The sequence below is a fragment of the Bufo bufo genome, chromosome 2, assembly GCF_905171765.1.
Source record: "Bufo bufo chromosome 2, aBufBuf1.1, whole genome shotgun sequence".
NCBI classification, from domain to species: Eukaryota; Metazoa; Chordata; class Amphibia; order Anura; family Bufonidae; genus Bufo; species Bufo bufo.
In genome coordinates, this window is record NC_053390.1 from 483347454 (window position 1) to 483370260 (window position 22807).

The window sequence follows — 22807 nt, forward strand, 5'->3', positions numbered from 1 at the left end:
ATGTAATGTAATGTAATGTAAGTCAATGGGGACGGATCCGCTTACATTGACACAATATGGTGCAATTGTAAACGGATCCGTCCCCTATTGACTTTCAATGCAAGTCAGGACGGATCCGTTTGACTTAGACTTTCTTTTTACAGAGTACGGATCTGTTCTGAACGGATACCAGTGTTTGCATTATAGGTGCGGATCCGTCTGTGCAGATACCAGACGGATCCGCACCTAAACGGGTGTGAAATTAGCCTAACAAAAATTTTCTGGCTGTGATTTGTATTTTTTATGTTGACGGGGTTGGGAACCCTATCCACAGCTAAACAGAAGCAGGTGGCTACAAAGTTTGTCTAAAGACGTACCTATCCCTAATTTGAATCAGCTAGTGCTAAAAACAATGGCAGATAACATCTTGACATATATGGATGAGGAAATCTCTATGGTTCTCTCTCAAGTAACCCAATCCAGTGAATTTCTTCAAACTCCTGTAGCAGATCTCAAAGAAAAAGACCTTGAGAAAGAAGCCAGGAGACTCCAAAAGGTATGAACTACATAGCGTGACGTTCGCCTAATATGTAAAAGCTATGCGCATTCCAAGAGGACGAAGGATGAAAATTAAACCTACCCTCTTTAAGGATAATACAGACTATTGTTTGAAATTCAAAAAATTTTAAACAAGTGTTCATTTGATCTGATGACTCTCACTCTGATGCATTTACAGACAACAATTTCCGAAACAAAAACAAAAAGATACGTTCTATCGAATTACAAAGCATCATGTCTAAAGAAGAATATGACAAGCTGCAAGACAAAATATCAAATACACTAACAGCGGTCAGGAAGGATATAGAGGCGCCCAAAAGGAAAAAGTTTCTAAGGGACTGCGATGATTACCGAAATAACAGTATATAATTGGACGGACCAAGGCCAACGCACAAGGATAAGATAGTGATCAACGGAGAACAAGGTAGATATACCACCTACCACAACGCATTCACTGGTGATCAACATTTTTTCTGCCTCACAAAGTCCAGCTGAATTGGAACTTTTACAGTAAGGGTTATTCTTCTGTCCTTCTTACAACCTGGACACTTTTCAGCTTGACTTAGACCTACAACACTTCTATAGAAATGTCCGCCTGAGGGCACACTTTTCCAAATTTGTTCCCACAACCACACAAGAACCTACTACCAAAATATCAATTGCTGAATTAGGTCTACGCAACAAGAGCACGTATTCTCCTCCTAAGACCTATCCTGCGATAGAAACATTTATTGAACTGGTACAAAAGGATGTGGATACCTTTAAAAGGGATATCCATAGGGGCAAATATAAATACAAGATCATCAACACAGAGCGACAAGCGCTCCAAACACTTAAAAGATCCAAACAACTGGTTTTTAAACCAGCGGATAAGGTGGGTCCCTGGTCGTAATGGATAAGTCCAAATACATTGCAGAAATCAATCGTCAATTACTGGACACATCTGTATACAAGAAACTTAGTAATAATACCGCACCATACATTACCAAGACTATACAGGACACCCTCCAGCATTATCACGCACACAACATCATAGACACAAACCGTAAATTTCTTGACCAAATCCCATCCAATTACCCAAGTTTTTTACATCCTACCAAAAATCCACAAGGATTTTTTGAATCCCCCCAGTCGCCCAATAGTGGCTTTTACGGAATCATAACCATCCCCACTCTCCATACTTTTAGAAAAAAAAATCTGACACCGCTGGTTAAAAAAAACAAAATTATTTTTACTGGATACCACGCCATTCCTCGTTATCAAAAGCCTAGGACCACTCCCACTGGAAAGCATCCTTGTCACATGGGACATTACTAGTTTATATACATCTATCCAACGTCACAAAGGCATCACAGCAATACACACATTACTGACTAATACGCACCAGGACACAGATATAATTTCCCTGTGCATTGATTTATTGAACATTGTCCTTTACAACAATTACTTTATGTTTCAGGACACTTTCTATATGCAGATACAAGGGACAGCCATGGGGTCTAATGTCGCCCCCCCCCCCCCGTACCCTAATTGCTATATGGCGGATCTTGAAGAGTCCCATATATATATATATAAAAACGAGTTATTCAGGAAACACAGTCTAATATAGAAACGCTATATAGATGAGGTGTTCTGCATATGGCAAGGGGTTCTTGACAACCTAATGTTATGCCATGAATACTTAAATAACATCTATCCGGAACTCAACTTTACAATACATCATGACAGTTTGGCAATTAGCTTCTTGGACACAATGGTACACAAGGACCAATCAGGGCATCTAACCACTGATCTTTACCATAAAACAACGGACAGAAATAACCTACTACATTTCAGCAGTTTTCACCCCTCTACCACAAAAAAGGCACTTCCAGTTTCCCAATTAAAAACGCGTCCAAACCATAGTCACACATCCCACAATTAGAACCAAAAGAGAAACTGAGATGAAAGTATACACATTAAAGATTTGTGAAAAAAACAAAAAAAGGAAAACGAACCAGAAATGCATTACCTTCGTTCACAAATTTCATCCTAGTATTAGAAAAGTAGTTAACATATTTAAATTCCATTGGTCACTCCTTAAAAAGGCATTTCCGGAAGTGGACGAATTCAATAATCCCATTCTTGTATGCAATCAAAGACCAAAAAATCTCAGGGACTTCCTAGTAAGGGCAGACATTGGACCATCCAGACCCCCTTCAAAACAGTTAGTTCTTCAGACACAAAAGACGGGCACTTTCCCCTGCCTACACAGCGCACAGTGCTCAAACATACAGAGAGGATCCACCATCTCACACCCGCAGACGGGCAAACTCATAAAGATCAAAGGTTTCTTCACCTGTGAATCAGATCATGTAGTTTATACCATAATATGCCCTTGTGGTCTTATGTATGTAGGGGAAACAACTCAAACAATAAGAGATAGAATCTGTCAACATAAATCTACTATCCAGCGACAAAACCTATTATTACCACTTCCACATCACTTCAAGGAGGCACAACACAATATTTCGCAAATCAAATTCCAGGTAATAGAACAGATCCAAAATGCTCAAGTACAGGGAGGCTTTCTTGATCCAGACGCTACAAACACTTACTCCGAGAGGACTTATAGGGAGTACGAGATACACCGTTTCACCTAAATAAAATCTCAAATCATTATATCTCACCAGATAGATGGTTTCCCCACCTCCACACACAAGATAAGATTATAGTGCGTCCCAAGGATTCAATATTATAATAATAATAATAATAATAATAATAATAATAAAAAGTTGTTTTTTTAAATAAAAAATAAAAAATGGTTTCTGACCAGATACATGCAAATAAATGTGTCTACTGGATTTCTTGAGAATGCTTTGGATTCTAAAATAACCAATAATATTGTTAAAAACAAATGTTTCTAAAAATAAAAGAATGTATCTAATGATGTATAATTAATTTATTACTGGCTGTATATTATGGAATATTGTTTCTGACTAATGTATCCTTCTAAATTCCTTTTAGGCTCCATGAAACTAGAAATTACTACCAGGTGCTGCAAAGAGTATCCTTTTTCTAGGTTATCTCCTTCTTATCTCCTCTTTTCAATCTCTTTATGTTTTCTCTTCTATCTCCTGTATACCAAACTATCTGAACTGTGCTCGATTGGTCTTCCCTGTCTCTGCTGAATCAACTCTGCGCTCTGCTTCCGGCATTTGGAACGCACTGCCACTCTGACAGTGCGTTCCACATGCTCTTCCTTCCAGCCTTTGGAGCGCACGCCACAGCGTGCGCTCCGCCCACCCACTGCTGCACGCCGGTCCCGCAGTCTTTTTTAAGAGCGGGAGCTCGGCAACCTCCCTACACCATCCACTACAGGAGGCCTCTATGCCCCCTTTCCCTACATCTGGTGTACTTCTTCTGAATCTTCTACCCTCCAGCGGCACAGGCAAGTTAGAGATATTGACCATAGCACATCTCTATTCAATGCGTTTTGGTAGACCGCGCGTGTTTCAGGTAACCACTCCAGAATCAGAGTATCCACTTCTGCACGTATGGGTAAATCATTAATCTCCACAGAAATCCGTTTTCTTCCACTGACTCCTATGGAATACCAAAATCACACTGATAGTGAAGTACTGCTACTGTCGATTGGAAGCACACCTGATATTATACTCACAAACGCACAGTAGTATGCAGACACTTCAAAACAGACGCTATAGAAGCGAGTCCATCAAGGTCCTCCTTCCCGATGGTAATCCTATGAGGAGTTTGCTACAATAGTGAAGTACCGTCTCCAATTTGTATAAAACAAGTATTTCTTATACTCCCAAATTCCATAAAAAGTATAAGCATTTCTCAAATAAAAAGCAGCAGCATTTTGCACGCCCGACCAGAGTTTCGCCTTAGGCTTTGTCAGGGGCATTGGTTGATTTACCCATACGTGCAGAAGTGAACACTCTGATTCTGGAGTGGTTACCTTAAAAACGTGCAGTCTACCAAAACGCATTGAACTGAGTGTGAATTGTACTCACATCACCTTTGACCTGCTGCAGCTATTCATCCAGGCAACGTAACAGAATAATTTGTTTTCTGCCATAACACATCTCTATGCCTACTGAAACCAGGGGTCCTAAAAAAACAGTTTGAAGGCTATGTGAATGTAATTGTAATTCCTCTTGAAATTTATTTAGTGACATCATATTTATGTACAAAGCAACAACCTTTTACCACAACTGACAGTTACTGAGAAAATCTTATGTATTTTATTACCTTAACAATTGTACCTAGATGACATGTAGAGATAGTGAATAGCGAATAGTTCCCGGCGAACATAGCTTGCGATGTTCGGTCCGCCCCCTATTCGTCATCATTGAGTAAACTTTGACCCTGTACCTCACAGTCAGCAGACACATTCCAGCCAATCAGCAGCAGACCCTCCTACCTCCTGGTCAACCACTGCTGTCCTCCTTGCCCCCTCTCAACCATTCGCCACTCCGTCTCTCGCCTTGAGCAGTTCCTGCTCATCTGCCCACAGTCAGGTGTCTGTCAAGGACATGTTTGAGCGTAAGAAGCCAATGTCACAAAGTCACCCCCTTGCCCAGCGTCTGACAGCTGGCTTGTCGGAACTCTTAGCCCGCCAGCTTTTACCATACAAGCTGGTGGAGTCTGAGGCGTTCCAAAAATTTGTAGCTATTGGGACACCGCAGTGGAAGGTACCCGGCCGAAAATTCCTTGCACAAAAGGCAATCCCCAACATGTACTCGATTGTGCAAAAGGAAGTAATGGCATGTCTGGCACACAGTGTTGGGGCAAGGGTCCATCTGACCACTGATACCTGGTCTGCAAAGCACGGTCAGGGCAGGTATATCACCTACACTGCGCATTGGGTAAACCTGCTGACGGCTGCCAAGCATGGAATGCGTGGCTCTGCAGAGGAGTTGGTGACACCGCCACAACTTGCAGGCAGGCCTGCTGCCACCTCCTCTACTCCTCCTACTCCATCCTCTTCCATAACCTCCTCGGCTGAGTCTCGTCTGCTGCTGCGTCTTGCTCCACATCAACAGCACCCCCCCCCCCCCCCAGGGGCTATTCCACATACCGGATACGCCGTCTTGGGGTTGACTTGCCTGAAAGCAGAGAGTCACACCGGACCAGCACTCCTATCCACCCTGAACGCACAGGTGGATCAGTGGCTGACTCCGCATCAACTGGAGATCGGCAAACTGGTGTGTGACAACGGAAGCAATTTGTTGGCGGCATTGAATTTGGGCAAGTTGACACATGTGCCGTGCATGGCACATGTGTGTCATATGATCGTACAACGCTTTGTGCATAAGTACCCAGGCTTACAGGACGTCCTCAAGCAGGCCAGGAAGGTGTGGGGCCATTTCAGGCGTTCCTACACGGCCATGGCGCACTTTTCAGATATCCAGTGGCGAAACATGCCAGTGAGGCGCTTGATTTGCGACAGCCTGACACGTTGGAATTCAACACTCCTAATGTTCGACCGCCTGCTCCAACAAGAAAAAGCCGTCAACGAGTATTTGTATGACCGGGGTGCTAGGACAGCTTCTGCGGAGCTGGGAATTTTTTTGCCACGTTACTGGACACTCATGCGCAATGCCTGTAGGCTCATGCGTCCTTTTGAGGAGGTGACAAACCTAGTCAGTCGCACCGAAGGCACCATCATACCATTTGTTTTCTTCCTGGAGCGTGCCCTGCGAAGAGTGCAGGATCAGGCTGTAGATGAGCGTGAAGAGGAAGAGTTGTGGTCACCATTAGGGATCGACCGATATTGATTTTTTTAGGGCAGATTAGAGTTGTTGCGATACCAAATTTTTTATTCGGTTTCGATACCATGAAAAAGTATTGCGATACTCGATACCATTCGATACCACGCGAAAAAAATAAACAAAAAAAGCCACGTGCATTCCTCATTTTTAAAAATGGCGAATCGCGCAGTTTTTATTTTATTTTTTCTGTTCCGGCATTCACCACCTAGATTTTTTTTTTATATTTTAATAGTTTGGACTTTTCTGACGTGGCGATGTAATATGTTTATTTATATATTTTATATGTGAAATTGGGAAAAGGGGGGTGATTTATACTTCATATTTTAGTGTTTTTTTTTTTTTCACTTTTTATTTAATAACTATTTCCCCCCTTAGGGGCTAGAACCTGGGATCTTTCATCCCTTTTCCTATTCACCCTGATAGATCTCTATCAGGGTGAATAGGACTCCACACTGTCCCTGCTGCTCTGTGCTTTGTGCACACAGCATCAGGGATGTTACCATGGCAACCAGTCCTGGCTGCCATGGTAACCGATCGGAGCCCCAGGCTTACACAGCTGGGGCTCCGATCAGAAGCTGCCACTGCACCACCAATGAGGGGGAGTGGAGAGGTCCCTGTGGCCACTGCCACCAATGATTTTAATACTGGAGGGTTGAGAGGGGCCGGCGCACTGTACCACCAATGATTTTAATGGGATGGGGGGATTGAGGGGGGGGGGGCACACTGCACCACCAATGATTTTACCCCTTTATACAGGAGGCGGGTACTAGCAGATCAGCGGCAGTTAACTGCCGCTGATCGCAGCTCCCTGTCAGGGGCAGGGTGCCGGCAATGCGATTCTGCTGCCGGCACCCGCCTCCTGTATGTGTTAAAGACTGACTACTGTATATGAGTCCAGACTTTCACTATTAGGCCACACAGAGCGGCGCCCAGCGATGTCTCAGCACTCACCATTTAGTCCTGGGCGCCGCTCCGTTCGCCCGCAGACTAGTGCCCCATTACTGTCTCCTCTCCTGCTCCACATGCTGCTGATTACTATCGGAGCGATGGGAGGAGACATCAGCTTCACTAGTGGGCGTTCCTTCTCCCTGGCTGTAGCGCTGTCCAATCGCAGCGCAGGGAAAAGGAACGCCCACTAGTGAAGCTGATGTCTCCTCCCATCGCTCCGATAGTAATCCTATCATTGGGGGCGCAGTGCGCCCGCCCCTCTCTTCTCATTGCCGCCCCTCCTCCACCCCCTCTCTTCTCATTGCCGCCCCTCCTCCACCCCCTCTCTTCTCATTGCCGCCCCTCCTCCGCCCCTCTCTTCTCATTGCCGCCCCTCCTCCGCCCCTCTCTCCTCATTGGTGGCAGCGGCAGCAGCACAGGGGGAGGGAGGACAGCTTCCTTCTCCCCGTGCTGCTGAGAGAGAACATGAGCGCGCCGATAGCAGCGCGCTCATGTTCAGAGATACTAGACTGCGCAGAAGCGCAGCCCAGTATCGAAAAAACGGAAATCCCGGTATCGTATCGATACCGGGACAAAAGTATCGATTGGGTATCGAAATTTCGATACCCGCAACAACCCTAGGGCAGATACCGATAATTTGTGAACTTTCAGGCCGATAGCCGATAATTTATACCGATATTCTGTGAAATTTCATTTTTTTTTTTTTTTTTATTCCTACACACATCTGCTGAAAATGAATATTTTTATTGTTAATGTGTATTTTTTTTTTTTTTTGTAAATCTTTATTTTTTATTTAGACTTAATATTTTGGTGTTTATTTTTTACTAACTTTTAACCCCCTTAGGGACTAGAACCCTTGTCCTATTCACCCTGATAGATCTCTATCAGGGTGAATAGGAGCTCACACTGTCCCTGCTGCTCTGTGCTTTGTGCACACAGCAGCATGGAGCTTACTATGGCAGCCAGGGCTTCAATAGCGTCCTGGCTGCCATGGTAACCGATCGGAGCCCCAGGCTTACAGTGCTGGGGCTCCGATCGGAGGAGGAGGGGAGAGGGGACCCTGTGGCCACTGCCACCAATGATTAAAACTGGGGGGGCTTGGGTGGGGGGCGCAATGCGCCACCAATGTTTTTAATACGGAGGTGGCTTGGGGGGGCCACACTGCGCCACCAATGAACAAAAATCTCTCATTAATAAATATACAGGAGGCGGGAGCTGGCTGCAGAATCACATAGCCGGCTCCCGACCTCTATGAGCGGTAGCTGAGATCCGCGGCACCTAAGGGGTTAACTACCGCGGATCGCAGCTACCGCTCATAGAGGTCGGGAGCCGGCTATGTGATTCTGCAGCCAGCTACCGCCTCCTGTCCAATTTGAATGAATAAGTAAGTCAACATCATTGGTGGCGCAGTGGCCACAGCCCCTCTCCTCCTCGTCTTCTCTCCTCTCATTGGCGGCAGCAGCATCACAGGGGGGAGGGAGACACTGCTTCCTTCTCCCCTGTGCTGCTGAGGGAACACAGAGAGTGCTGAGCAGCGCAATCTGTGTTCCCCATACGTTATCGGAATATCGGCAAAATAGATGCTGATACCGATAACTGTCAAAATCCTGAATATCGGCCGATAATATCGGTAAAACCGATAATTGGTCGATCCCTAGTCACCATCACCACCAGAAACAGCCTTATCAGCATCACTTGCTGGACCTGCGGCAACGCTGGAAGAGGATTGTGAGGAAGAGGAGTCAGAGGAGGAATGTGGCTTTGAGGAGGAGGAAGACCAACCACAACAGGCATCCCAGGGTGCTCGTTGTCACCTATCTGGTACCCGTGGTGTTGTACGTGGCTGGGTTGGGGGGGGGGAAAGAACATACCTTCAGTGAGATCACTGAGGATGAGGAACGGGACACGAGTAGCTCGGCATCCAACCTTGAGCAAATGGGGTCTTTCATGCTGTCGTGCCTGTTGAGGAACCCTCGTATAAAAAGGCTGAAGGAGAACGACCTGTACTGGGTGTCCACGTTACTAGACCCCCGGTATAAGCAGAAAATGCCTGAAATGTTACCGAATTACCGCAAGTCGGAAAGGATGCAGCAGTTCCAAAATAAAATTAAAAAGTATGCTTTACACAGCGTATAAGGGTGATGTCACAGCACAACGGGAATCTAACAGGGGAAGAGGTGAAAGTAATCCTCCTCCTCCCACGACGGCAAGGACAGGACGCTTTACAGACGTGTTGTTGATGGAGGACATGCAGAGTCCTACGCATCGCCACAGCCCTTCGGGGGTCCACCCTCAGAGAACGACTCGACCGACAGGTAGCAGATACCTCGCCTTAACTGCAGATATTGACACTCTGAGGAGTGATGAACCCCTTGACTACTGGGTGTGCAGGCTTGACCTGTGGCCTGAGCTATCCCAATTTGCGATAGAACTTCTGGCCTGCCTCGCTTCAAGTGTCCTGTCAGAAAGGACCTTCAGTGCAGCAGGAGGTATTGTCACTGAGAAGAGAAGTCGCCTAGGTCAAAAAAGTCTAGATTACCTCACCTTTATTAAGATGAATGAGGGATGGATTCCGAAGGGACTGACAGTGGGGGATGCATTTGACTAAAAAAGGCCTGATGAGATGAGCTGCCTTGGGCTAAAAATGGTCCACATGCTGCTGTATTTTATCTCTGAATGCCGGATGACTTGCGTGACTTATCCGCCACCAACTAGGGTTCAAGCCGCAATGTTTTAGGGCACTTTCTGCCTGGGAAACAAACATCAATTTTTCTGGCCACTGCTACAGCAGCGGCTGCAACAAAACCTAATTTTTCAGGCATGTGTACATGCCTAATTTTTCTGGCCTCTGGTGCTGCACTGTGGCTTCAAACCCCCACCCCCCCACCAACACAAAAAAATAAAAAAGGCACATACATGTGTCAATTCCCCTTCGTGATCGTTACCTTGTCGTGGTGAAGGGGCTTGCGGATCACAATGAAGCGACCACCTCTAGGAGTGTGTTAGCAATGGCAATGTTGGCACACCCCAAATGATAAGGTCGTTGCTTCATTGTGAACAGACCAAAAGGGATCGGCTGCATAGAAAAAAACATTAATTTTCTTTGTGATCATCTAAGGTGATCATTAAAGCCTACTAGGCCAACAATGGGCCCACACTGCAGAATCATTGTTTTCTGGGTCACTTAACTGTCACTGAACTACCTCAGCACGACCATAGGCTTTGTAAAACCCCCATGGCCTGCAATCTCCCAAACGTGCGCACGAGCACAGTCATAACTACGCTAAGATTGACGCATAGGAGGTATAAAATTTATGTAATGAGTGTGTCAACTATTGACAACTCTTTGCGGTTGTCTAAAATCGATTCCATACACGTCCCCTGATAGGGGACGTAACAGGGATTAAACTGATAAGAATAGAACTACATAACACACCACTCCTATCTGGTGGCACATTAGATTGCACGCGCAGTGCCCCAAATTTGAAGTAGGAGGACCGACCAAGCATCTTTTTCCATCTCCCGGTTCCTAAAATCAATGCCATATACACGTCCCCTGATAGGAATAGTACTACTTAGCACACCTTATAATAACGCAGAGAGAGGAGTCTGAAGAAGAGGAGTCAGTGGAGGAAGGTGGCTTTGAGGAGGTGGAAGACCAACCACAGCAGGCGTCCCAGGGGGCTTGTTGTCACTTTTTGGGGACCCTTGGTGTTGCACATGGCTGGGTGGAGGAAGAGACCTTCAATGACGTCAGTGAAGACAAGGAACGGGACATGGCTAGCTTGGTATCCAACCTTGTGCAAATGGGGAGTTTGCGGTTGTGCAAATGGACTGTTTGCGGTGCGTTAAACGGGGAGTTTGGTCTGTCACTGTGAAGCGGGCGTAACCCTTACATTACCTGATCGATACAACATCATACCTGATGTTTTAAAGCACGTTAAAACTAGGAATGTTAGGTGATTTATGCCCTTTATAGATTTAAACCAGACTCTGCGTCAACTATGTAATTTTCCATGGGAGTTTTGCCATGGATCCCCCTCCGGCATGCCACAGTCCAGGTGTTAGTCCCCTTGAAACAACTTTTCCATCACTATTGTGGCCAGAAAGAGTCCCTGTGGGTTTTAAAATTCGCCTGCCTATTGAAGTCTATGGCGGTTCGCCCCGGTCGTGAACATTTGCGAAAATTTGCGTCCGCCAACGGAAAATTTTATGTTTGCGACATCTCTAATGACATGCTGTTTTTCTCTGTTTTATTCCTCTAGGCATAGAATACTATTATATGACGGCATATCTTAATTGTATATATATTTTCCATAGTGACTCTTTACGCTATATATCTGCATAACTTTTAATGTATGTCAACACAAACCTTACTTTGATTATATTCCATTGTACAATTGTAGCGCCTGACGAAGGCGGAATTGTCGGCCGAAAACGTTCGCACAAGGAAAGCCGCATTTCACGTTTTTTCTGAATAAAAATCACAATCAACTTACACAAATTTTCTGGCTGTGATTTGTATTATGTATGTTGACGGGGTTGGGAACCCTATCCACAGCTAAACAGAAGCAGGTGGCTACAAAGTTTGTCTAAAGGAAACCTAGATCCTCCACAGCACTGTGTGCACACAAGGATGGCTGCCTTCTCCTGCTGCCAATTTATCAAACGCGTCTAAGCTCCTTTTAACCCCTAGACCCAAAAATGCCTAATCCAATGGCCCGGCTTCTGGAAGTGACATCAATGAGCCGGAAGGGGCCGTCCCGGCGCGCATGCGCACAACGCAATAGAAGCGCTCGCCGCCTTCTTGGAAGTGGGGCGCCAGGCTCCCTGCTGCAATGGACCGAGAGCCGCCTGAGCACGGCCACTGCGGCTCCCCAATGAGGCTTGAGAGGAGGCAGGAAGAAAAGCAGGCTCGGGCAGCAGCTCCCAAGGAGACTGATGCCGCCAGGGATAGGTCCCTTTACAGTATAGTAGACCTGGACCTCCCCAGCCTCCTGAGGTGAGAGCCAAAGCAACGGTAGGAGCCAGAGCTCTTCAGGTACCTCCTAGTCAGAGGACAGTAAACCTGGACTGAGGTGGGGTGGGGGTGTGAACCATTTTATCTCTTCAGGTTTACGGTCATGGATGGAAGGTCCTAGACGCATGGGTGCTGTCATGGGTGAGGGGAAAATTTTCGGAGCGGAAATTGACCTATGTGGATTTTGAAATCCGCAGCATGTAAATTCTTTGGGCAATTTTTGCCCTTATTTCCCCTTTTTCATTGCAAGAGTTCTGCGGAAAATATGCACCAAACTAAACTGTGCCGATTATCTGTTTAGAAACCCTCCACCCGCCCATGTTTGGTCCAAAAAACATGGGCTAGCACTGGGGTTCTAGGTTCGATTCTGACCAAAGACAATATCTGCATGGAGTTTGTATATTCTCCCCGTGTTTGCGTGGGTTCCTCCCACACTCCAAAGACATACTGAAAGGGAACTTAGATTGTGAGCCCCATTGGGTACAGCTTGATGCTAATGTCTGTAAAACGCTGCAGAATATATGTCAGCGTTATATAAGTGCATAAAATAAATGTGTCAGTGGCATCTCTTGGATCAACTGCAGCTCCCCTGAACTAAGACTGCATCTTAGTAACTTATGATATAATCTTTATCTGATCATGGTACAGTCTGCAATCAGATAGAAACTTATTATTATAAATCCCTACGATGCAGTCAGTTTTGGTCATGGGAGCTGTGGTCGATTCAGAAGAAGCAGCTTAGACTACTTTCACACTGGCGTTTTGGCTTTCCATTTGCGAGATCCGTTCAGCGCTCTCACAAGCGGTCCAAAATGGATCAGTTTTGCCCTAATACATGCTGAATGGAAAAGGATCCGCTGAGAATGCATCAGTTCAGTCTCCATTCCGCTTTGGGGACGGACACCAAAACACTGCTTGTGGTGTCTGTCTGAAGAAACTGATCCGTTCTGGCACACAATGTAAGTCAATAGGGACGGATCCGTTTTCTCTGACATAATCTGGCACAATAGAAAACGGATCCTTCCCCTATTGACTTTCAATGGTGTTTAAGACAGATCCGTTTTGGCTGTTAAAGAGAATACAAACTGATCCGTTCGGAACTGATGCATGCGGTTGTATTATCTGAATGGATGAGTTTGTGCAGATCCATGACTGATCCGCACCAAACGTGAGTGTGAAAGTAGCCTTACATGGGCGGTGTGTTTCCCAGATCTTCCGCCTTACGATCCGTCATTTAGTCAGTAACCGAGAGCCAAAACCAGGTTCAGGTCAAAAACACCATTCATGGTATGTACTCACAATCACTGAATAAAATTGCTGACCAAATACTGAAGAGTGAAAGAGTCCTTAGGCTGGTGTCACACACAGCTTTTTTTGAACATTTTTAAGGAGTTTTACGGTTTTTGGGGTTTGTTTCCCTGGAGATTTTTGCAGCTTTTTAGGCAAAAAAAGCCAGTTCCAGATGTTAAATGCAAGTCTGTGGGATATATTAAATGTTAGAGTTTTCTAGTGTTTTTTTTCTCTCTCTTAATTTACCTGGTGGTGAGTTTTCAAAAAAAAAAAAAAAAAAAAAAAAAAAACACACATGAACAAAAAAGTGTGTGTGAAGGTGACTAAAGCCTCATGCACACAACAGTATCTATTTTGCGGTCCTGCCGCTAGTGTGAAAGTACCCTTAGAAGCAATTCTTAAACTTTTTAAGAAAATTTCCAAAACCCACTTTTTAAAAGGACCATTTCAGGTCTGAAGTCACTTTGTGAGGTTTAAATTGTAGAAACCCCCCATAAATGACCCCATTATAGAAACTACACCCCTCAAGTTACTCAAAACTGATTTTACAAACTTTGTTAACCCTTTAGGTGTTCCACAGGAATTAAAGGAAAATAGAGATAGAATTTCACTTTTTTAGCAATTTTCCATTTTAATCCAAAAACTGAATATTTATTACCCTGATTCTGCGGTTTACAGAAATACCACACATGTGGTCGTAAATGGATGTAAGGCCACACGGCAGGGTGCAGAAGAAAAGGAACGCCATATGGTTTTTGGAAGGCAGATTTTGCTGTACTGGTTTTCAGATGCCATGTCCAATATGAAGTCCCCCTGATGCACCCTTACAGTAGAAACTCCGAAAAAAGGGGACCCCATTTTGGAAACTAGGGGATAAGGTGCCAGTTTTATTGGTACCATTTTTGGGTACATATGATTTTTTGATCATTCATTATAACACTTTATGGGGCAAGGTGACTAAAAAATTGTTAAAGGGGTTGTCTCATCATGGACAATGGGGGCATATCGTTAGGATATGCCCCCATTGTCTTATAGGTGCAGGTCCCACTGCTGGGACCCGCACTTATATCGAGAACAGGGCCCTGCAAGTGAAGGAGCCACCCTCCATTCATTTTCTATGGGGCCGGCGAAAATAGCCGAGCGCTCGTCGGCCCCATAGAAATGAATGGGAACGGGGAACACGCATGCGCAGTACGCTCCCATTCACTTCTATGGGGAGCCGGATCGGAGTCCTCCAGCCACCACCTTGCGGGGCTCCGTTCTCGATATAGGTGCGGGTCCCAGCAGTGGGACACGCACCTATAAGACAATGGGGGAATATCCTAGCGATATGCCCACATTGTCCATGATGAGACAACCTCTTTAATTTTGGCACCGTTTTTATTTATTTAATTTTTACATCTTTCACCTCAGGGGTTAGGTCATATAATATTTTATAGAGCACATAATTACGGACGTGGCAATACATAATAAGTATACCGTACTTTTTCTTAATTATTAAAGTTTTACACAATAATAGCATTTTTGAAACCCAAAAATGTTTTAGTGTCTCCATAGAGCCTTTTTTTGCCGGATGAGGTGACTGTTTTATTGGTACTAATTTGGTGGACATACACCTTTTTGATCACTTGGTGTTGCACTTTTTGTGATGTAAGGTGACAAAAAATTTTTATTTTTTTATTTTTTTTACACAGTTTTCAATTTAAATTTTTTTATGGCGTTTATCGGACGGGGTGGATCATGTGATATATTTAAAGAGCCGGTAGTTACGGACGCGGCGATACCCAATATGTTTTATTTTTTTACTTGAAACTATTTTTATTTATTTATTAAAAACACTTTTTTTTTAAACTTTAATTCTGTCGAACTCTGGGATTTCAACTTCTGGGGGTTTGATCCCCTCTGCAATGCATTACAATACATCTGTATTGTAATGCATTGCCTGTTAGTAAGTGTATTACTCTCTGTAATATGCTAACAGGTTGCTTAGGAGACCCAGTCTGAGGCTGGATCTCCTCGGCTCCCGTAGAAGGCAGGCCCCGATGCCGTGCAAGGCATTGGACAGCCTTTGCACGACATCGGACTGCCTTGTCACCCATCGGGTCCCCGCCACAGCAGCGATGCCGGCGGATACAGCAGGAGCCCTGCAGTGATCGGGCGCGCACCGCTCCGGTGCCCGCCCGATCACCATGACGTACTATTACATCAAAATGTGGGGAGTCACTGACTTCCATGACGTAATAGTATGTCACATGTCGGGAAGGAGTTAAGTGGACATACAGATGTGGAAAGCACATGGATCATTTGTGTGTTTTCCACATCCATATGTCCATTCTGCAAAAAGACTGGTGGAGATTTATCAAAACTGGTGAAAAGGAAAACCGGCTTGGATGCCCATAGCCACCAATCAGATTCCACCTTTCATTTTCCAAAGGAGCTCTAAAAAAGATGAAAGGTGAGATCTGATTGGTTGCCATGAACAACTAAGCCAGCTTTCTTCCACAACACTTCATAAATATCCCTCTATGGGCTCATGCACACAACCATATGTATTTTGCGGTCTGCAAAAAAGGGATCCGCAAAAAACACAGATTACTTCCACGTGCATTCCGTATTCTGCGGAATGGAACAGCTGGCCCTTAACAGAACAGTCGTTTCCTTGTCCGTAAGGTGGACAATAATAGGACATGTTCAATTCTTTTGCGTAACGGATATACGCACATTGAGTAACTTCAGTTTTTTTTTGCGGACCCATTGAAATGAATGGTTCCACATCCGGTCCGCAAATAACGGAATGGACACAAAAAGAAAATACATTCGTGTGCATGAGCCCTATGTCCGCAAAATGTGGACCACAAACCCATTGAGAACAGTGGATTCACAAATAAGATGCAGACAGCACGTGGGCTGCGTCCGTATTTTGTGGATCTGTGATTTGTGGTCCACAAAACAGATATGGTCTTTTGCATGGGACCTAACTGAAAGCAAACCAACAAACACAATGGGGGAGATATATCAAGACTGGCAGATCCATCCGCCAGTCCTGATCTCCCATGTCTACGCTACTGTGCACCAGAAACTGAAGCCTACACCAGCTACAGGCTGCCATAGACTTCAGCTATATCTTCCGCCACTTCCTGGTGAAAGTCATATACAGTGGCTTCTCTTCACCATAGAATTCCATTGTAAATAAAGTATATATTTTTTTTTTTTAACCAGACTGCAGGATACAAGAATGTGATGTGTTGCGTTTTTGTATATATATTTTTTAAACAAATGTCAAATGGGGGCATAATACGTGGTGACCCCACTCTTAGGCTACTTTCACACCAGCGTTTTTACTGGATCCGGCAGGGTTCAGCAAAAACGCTTCCGTTACTGATAACTCAACCATCTGCATCTGTTATGAATGGAATTGTATTATCTTTAACATTGCCAATCAGTCATTGAAAAATCAATGGAGGACAGATCCATTTTCTATTGTGGCAGAGAAAAGGGATCCGACCCCATTGACTTGCATTGGGGGAATCATGCCTGATCCGTCCTGGGATGCGAAGCAAGACGGAAAGCAAACTACATGTTGCAGTTGGCTCTCTTGTATGGGAACACAACTAAACGGAACGGAATGCATTTTGGAGCATTACGTTCTGTTCAGTTTTGTCCCTTTTGACAATGAATGGGGACAAAACTGAAGAGTTTTTTTTTCCGGTATTGAGCCCCTATGGCGGATCTCAATACCGGAAAACTAAAACGCTAGTGTGAAAGTAGCCTTAGGGTACATTCACACTAGCGTTATTATTTTCCCGTATTTAAATCTGGTAAAGGGTCTCAATACCGGGGGAAAAAAAGCAGTTTTGTCTAATACATTCTGAATGGAAAGCAATCTATTCAGTATGCATCGGGATGTCTTCCGTTCTGTCCCTTCTACAGTATTTAACCGGACAAAATACTGCAGCTTGCTGCAGTATTTTTTTGGGCCAAAATCCCGTTACATTACCGCACTTGCCGGATCCGGCATTTATTTCCATAGAGATGTATCCGGATCCGGTTGCAAGTGTTCCGGAAACTGCCGCGTTGCCAGTTCCGGTTTTCCGGTCTGCACAGGCGACGGGACATAGGAGGAGCTATTTTTTGCTTTTGATCTTTGAAAAAATAAAATAAAATACCAGATCCGTTATCCGGATGACACCGCATGAGATGGATCCGGTATATCACCAGATCCATCTAACGGATCCGGAAAAAACATATTTGCATACGGTTTGCCACAAACAACGCTAGTGTGAAAGTACCCTTAGGCTACTTTCACACTTGCGGCAGAGTGATCCGGCAACGGAACTGCTTGACAGAACTGCCTGCCGGATCCGCCAATCTGCATTCAAATGGACAGCATTTGTAGACGGATCCGTCTGTCATATGGACAAATGGATCGGTTTCTATTTTTTTCACATTTTTAAAGGTCTCCGGAAGGACGGATCCAGCATTGCGGTATTTTTAATGCATTTAAATGTAAATTGCAGTGTTCCGGAATTTCAGACGGAGATAAAACCGCAGCATGCTGCGGTATTATCTCCGTCCTGAAAAGTCAAAAAGACTAAACTGAAGACATCCTGAATGGATTTCTCTCCATTCAGAATGCATGGGGATAAAACTGATCAGTTCTTTTCTGGTATAGAGCCTCTAGGACAGCTACTTTCACACTGGCGTTTTGGCTTTCCGTTTATGAGATGCATCCGGGGCTCTCACAAGCGGTCCAAAACGGATCAGTTTTTCCCTAATGCATTCTGAATGGAAAAGGATCCGCTCAAAATGCATCAGTTTTCCTCCGTTCCATCTCCATTCCGCTTTGGAGGCGGACCCCAAAACATCCGCCTGACAAAACTGAGCCAAACGGATCCGTTCTGACACACAATGTAAGTCAATGGGGACAGGTCCGTTTTCTATGACACAATCTGGCACAATAGAAAACAGATCCGTCCTCCATTGACTTTCAATGGTGTTCAAGACGGATCCGTCTTGGCTATGTTAAAGATAATACAAACTGATCCGTTCTGAACGGATGCAGACGGTTATATTATCTGAACGGATCCGTCTGTGCAGATCCATGACGGATAAGCACCAAAGTAGCTTTAGACTGTCAAACTCACTGTTCTCAGGAGGTTCAGCCAACAATACACTAATGTGCATGAGGGCTTAAAGGTAAATTTCTTAAGTGTGCCACCCACAACTTAAGAAGTCTTCCACCATTTTCTAACTTACAATACATTGAAAACTTCCTGTGTCTGTGTAGTCTTTAAGATACAAAAACAATGTAACTGGCAATAATCACAGAATAAAATGCATCCCCAATAGCGTATCAATAGTTACACGAATAGCCATATATTAAATGCATAGCGCACAAAATGTCTTTTTCTCTGTCAGATGAATGCTGAAGTCCCTGTTCTACTGAGTTAACACATAGCAGATGTTTCTGCAGCTCACAGAAAGACACCCCCTCCTCTCTCTAACCACACCACCTCCCTCTCATCCCTCCCCTCCTTCAACAAACTGAGCCTGCAAACTCACTCAGGAAGAACCAATTCCTTATGGACAAAAGGTTCTTATCCACCATTACACCCCTGCCATGCGTCTTGTAGAACACAACACATTACATTTGTGTACCCCTATACACACGTACAAACTACTCAGAACATTTTAGAATGGAAAATGCAAGACTTTAAATAGAATACAGATTACAACCTGGATTATTCTGGGGGTGCAAAGATTTAAATTTATACTTTAGATTAGCAATTTGATATCTAACCCATTGAGCAAAATTCTTTGAAAAACATATGTTAAGAAAATAATTTGTACAAAACAAATATTAAAAAGGAACAAACCAGTGTTTCTAGCGCTCTAAATCCAGTCTTGTGTGCAAAGAAAAACATTTAGAGCAGCAATATTCAGGCCAGATAACATATGTTACAAGGAAGGAATGTTATTTACAAAAATACAACTGTCCTCTATTATATGATCGGTTTCACCAAGGCCCAAAGCAGAATTCATTGTATTTATGGAAACAATTGCACAAAAAAGTGTTACTTGGTACATAGAAATATAAAAAAAGAGAAAAATGAAGCAGGCATCAGGCTAGATAAATGTATATTAGCATCAATGAAGGCCATGTACAGCAGTAAAAAGATTAGATTTACCTCTTTACAAAGTCAACAACATCCAGGAGCATTTCATGGAGCTGGTAATGAACAAGTCTGTCTCCAGAAGAAGCAGGATGGATGCAGTCAAGAAAAAAACAAAAGGTGTAGAGCAATGGAGTCAGGAAGACTTTGGGGGGGTCCTCTCCAGTGACTGTCCCTTCCAGACTGAATTTTAGGGGGTGGGGGGGGGGGGGGAGATACTGATGTCTGTTTCAAGACTGTGAAACAGCAATTGTAACTACTCCAACTGCTACAATGTAATGAGAGAGACATAGAGTAAGAAAGAGGGGGAGGGAAATGGAGAAATTCACCCCTCCCCCATCCAACTCCCCTCCATTCTCACTCTTTCTGCTACCTTCCTCTCGTGCTGCTTCTATGTAGCCCAAGCCACCACATTTTCTATTAGGTCTTGCAACTTTGCTTTGACCTTTTAAATAAAACCTTCATTCAGCCTGTATTACGCATAAGGACTAACTTTCATAACACTCATGTTTTATAGAAACGTTTATTTTTTATTTTTTCCTGCATAATGGATTTCATAAACGCCCCCCTTAATCAATCTATGTTCATCCGTTTCCCATTACGTGAAAGTTAACGACAGTACTCACAATTCGCTGTTCGCGTACCACCTCTAGTCCGAGAAACCAGAGGGCGGGAGAGATGGACTATTTCTCCTCACGCGAAGGGATACTAAAAGATCGAACAGAGTAGTAGATATTTTGCAGTCACTGTGAGAGTGCTCCGCCGCCCCTCACAAGGAACCAATCATAGACAGAGGAAGTGATGACTCGATTCTGACCAATCAAATCGAGGGGAGGGATCATTTATGTGTTTGCCTTCTGCTCATGTTACTGTGTAGTGTTTTAGTGGTTGTTAGTTCACAGCTATCTCTCAAGTTACGCGGCTCAGTGTGCTCGTAGTTACTTTTTAATGTTAACTGTGGGGACCCATCTCACGTCATGAATATATGAAATAGCTAAAAAAAAAAAAAAAAAAAATGTTCTGTCTGGTTGCGTCACCTAATGTTAAAGGCAACGCTGGAGAGCTGAACCTAGAATTATATACTGAATATAGACAGGCACACTTCACTTAGAATCGTCGGGTTTGCATTATCCTATTCCTTATATACATTTATTGGTAAAAAAAAAAAAACAACACAATGGATGAAAACGGATATAAAGCTAAAATAGCTAGCAGACATATTTAAAATAAGAAATATAAAAATGAAAATAAAATTTTTATAATAATTCCCTTTCTGTTTGCTATATATAGGTTTGTAGTTTCTAGAAAGCAATCAAAAGGAAATTCCATAAAAATCTAATACATATATTCCTTTTAACCTCATTAGATCCAATTTATAATCCAGTATTATATTGATATGGAGATATTGTCTCTATAGTTAAATATATAAATGTTGTATCTCCTTTTTCAAGGTAAAGCTTGTTATTATTATGTAGACAGACAATCAGTTCCAATAGATACTCTGTATTACTGTGTCAACATATCATTGATCTGTATTCCCAATACCTTGGTTTCTGGGTCTCCTTTGTATTGATGATAATGTACATTCAATGATGATCAAGAGTCTATACTCAATAGCGATACCTGTGTTAGGCTACTTTCACACTGGCGTTTCTGGGTCCACTCGTGAGATCCGTTTCAGGGCTCTCACAAGCGGCCCAAAACGGATCAGTTTAGCCCCATTGCATTCTGAATGGATAAGGATCCGCTCAGAATGCATCAGTTTGCCTCCGTTCAGCCTCCATTTCACTCTGGAGGCGGACACCAAAATGCTGCTTGCACACAGCAAAGTCTTGACGTCCTATGTGGTAATCAGTGTGCTGTCATTTGGCTGCCCGGGCTTCCGCTAGACAACATTTATGAACTATAAAGACAATATCTCCATATCAATATAATATGTAGTACTGGACTATAAATTAGATCTAATGAGGTTATAAGGAATATATGGATTAGATATTTATTCCCCTTTTGATTGCTTTCTAGAAACTACAACCCTATATATAGCAAACAGAAAGGGAATTCATTTTATTTTAATTTTATATTTCTTATTTTAAATGATATGTCTGCTAGCTTTTTTTTAGCTTTATATCAGTTTTCATCTATTGTATTTTATTGACCAATAAATGTATATAAGGGTAATGCAAACCCAACGGTTCTAGGTGGTTCTAAGTGAAGTGTGCCTGTCTATATTCAGTATATAATTCTTTAAGGGCTCATGTATATTACCGTTGTTGTTTTGCGGTCTGTTTTTCACTGATCAGTTCCGTTTTTTTCTCTGATTTAAGTCCTCTTCCATTCCGTTATTGCACAAAACATATCCGTATGGTTTCCGTATTTGATCTGTTTTTTGCAGATCATATACAGAAGCAGTAACTTATTAATCACCAAACACATGAGCAATATGGGCTGGGTATAGCATTTCTACAGTATGGATCCGCGAAATACGGATGACATACGGATGTGTTCCGTGTGCGTTCTGAATTTTTTGCAGACCCGTTGACTTGATTGGGGCCTCAAACCGTGATTTGCGAACAATAATAGGACATGCACTACTTTTTTGTGGAACGGCCATGCGGACAAACGGAAACGGAATGCACACAGAGTAACTTCTGTATTTTCTACAGCCCCATTGAAGTGAATGGCTCCGCATACGGTCCGGAAAAAAACTGAATGGAAGCAGAAAGAAAATAAGTTTGTGTGCATGAGCCCTAAAAGTGAGTCAAAAAGTCAGAGCACCTTTTTCCACAGAAAAAGGTAAGAGCAGTGAGACGCGTCAATTTTGACGTAAATTTGTTTTCCCTTAGTCCTAACAGCAGCACAAGTGTGGATTTGCCCCTGTGAAGCTGGTCAGGACAGGTGGAATTTTTATTGAACAAAAATCTCTGCCAAGTATCATTAATTAATTAATTGATGCCCCCCCCCTATATAACCCGCCCCCTGCCTGGACAGGGTTGCTTTCTTAACAAGTAATTCACACAGCCAAAGGGTGGGAAATTTCTGTGCTGCTGTTAGGACTAAGGGAA

The 22807-nt window shown here is 43.7% G+C and overlaps 1 protein-coding gene across 1 annotated transcript in view; it reads right to left on the reverse strand.

Moving 5' to 3' along the window:
• LOC120990941 (transcription factor E2-alpha-like) overlaps positions 1-19959 on the reverse strand; it is a 412522-nt gene extending 392563 nt beyond the window's left edge. Inside the window, exon 1 of the mRNA XM_040419833.1 lies at positions 19761-19959. The gene's annotated coding sequence lies outside the window, so the exon portion shown is untranslated. The remainder of the gene's footprint in view (positions 1-19760) is intronic.
• Between the last annotated feature and the right edge of the window lie 2848 nt (positions 19960-22807).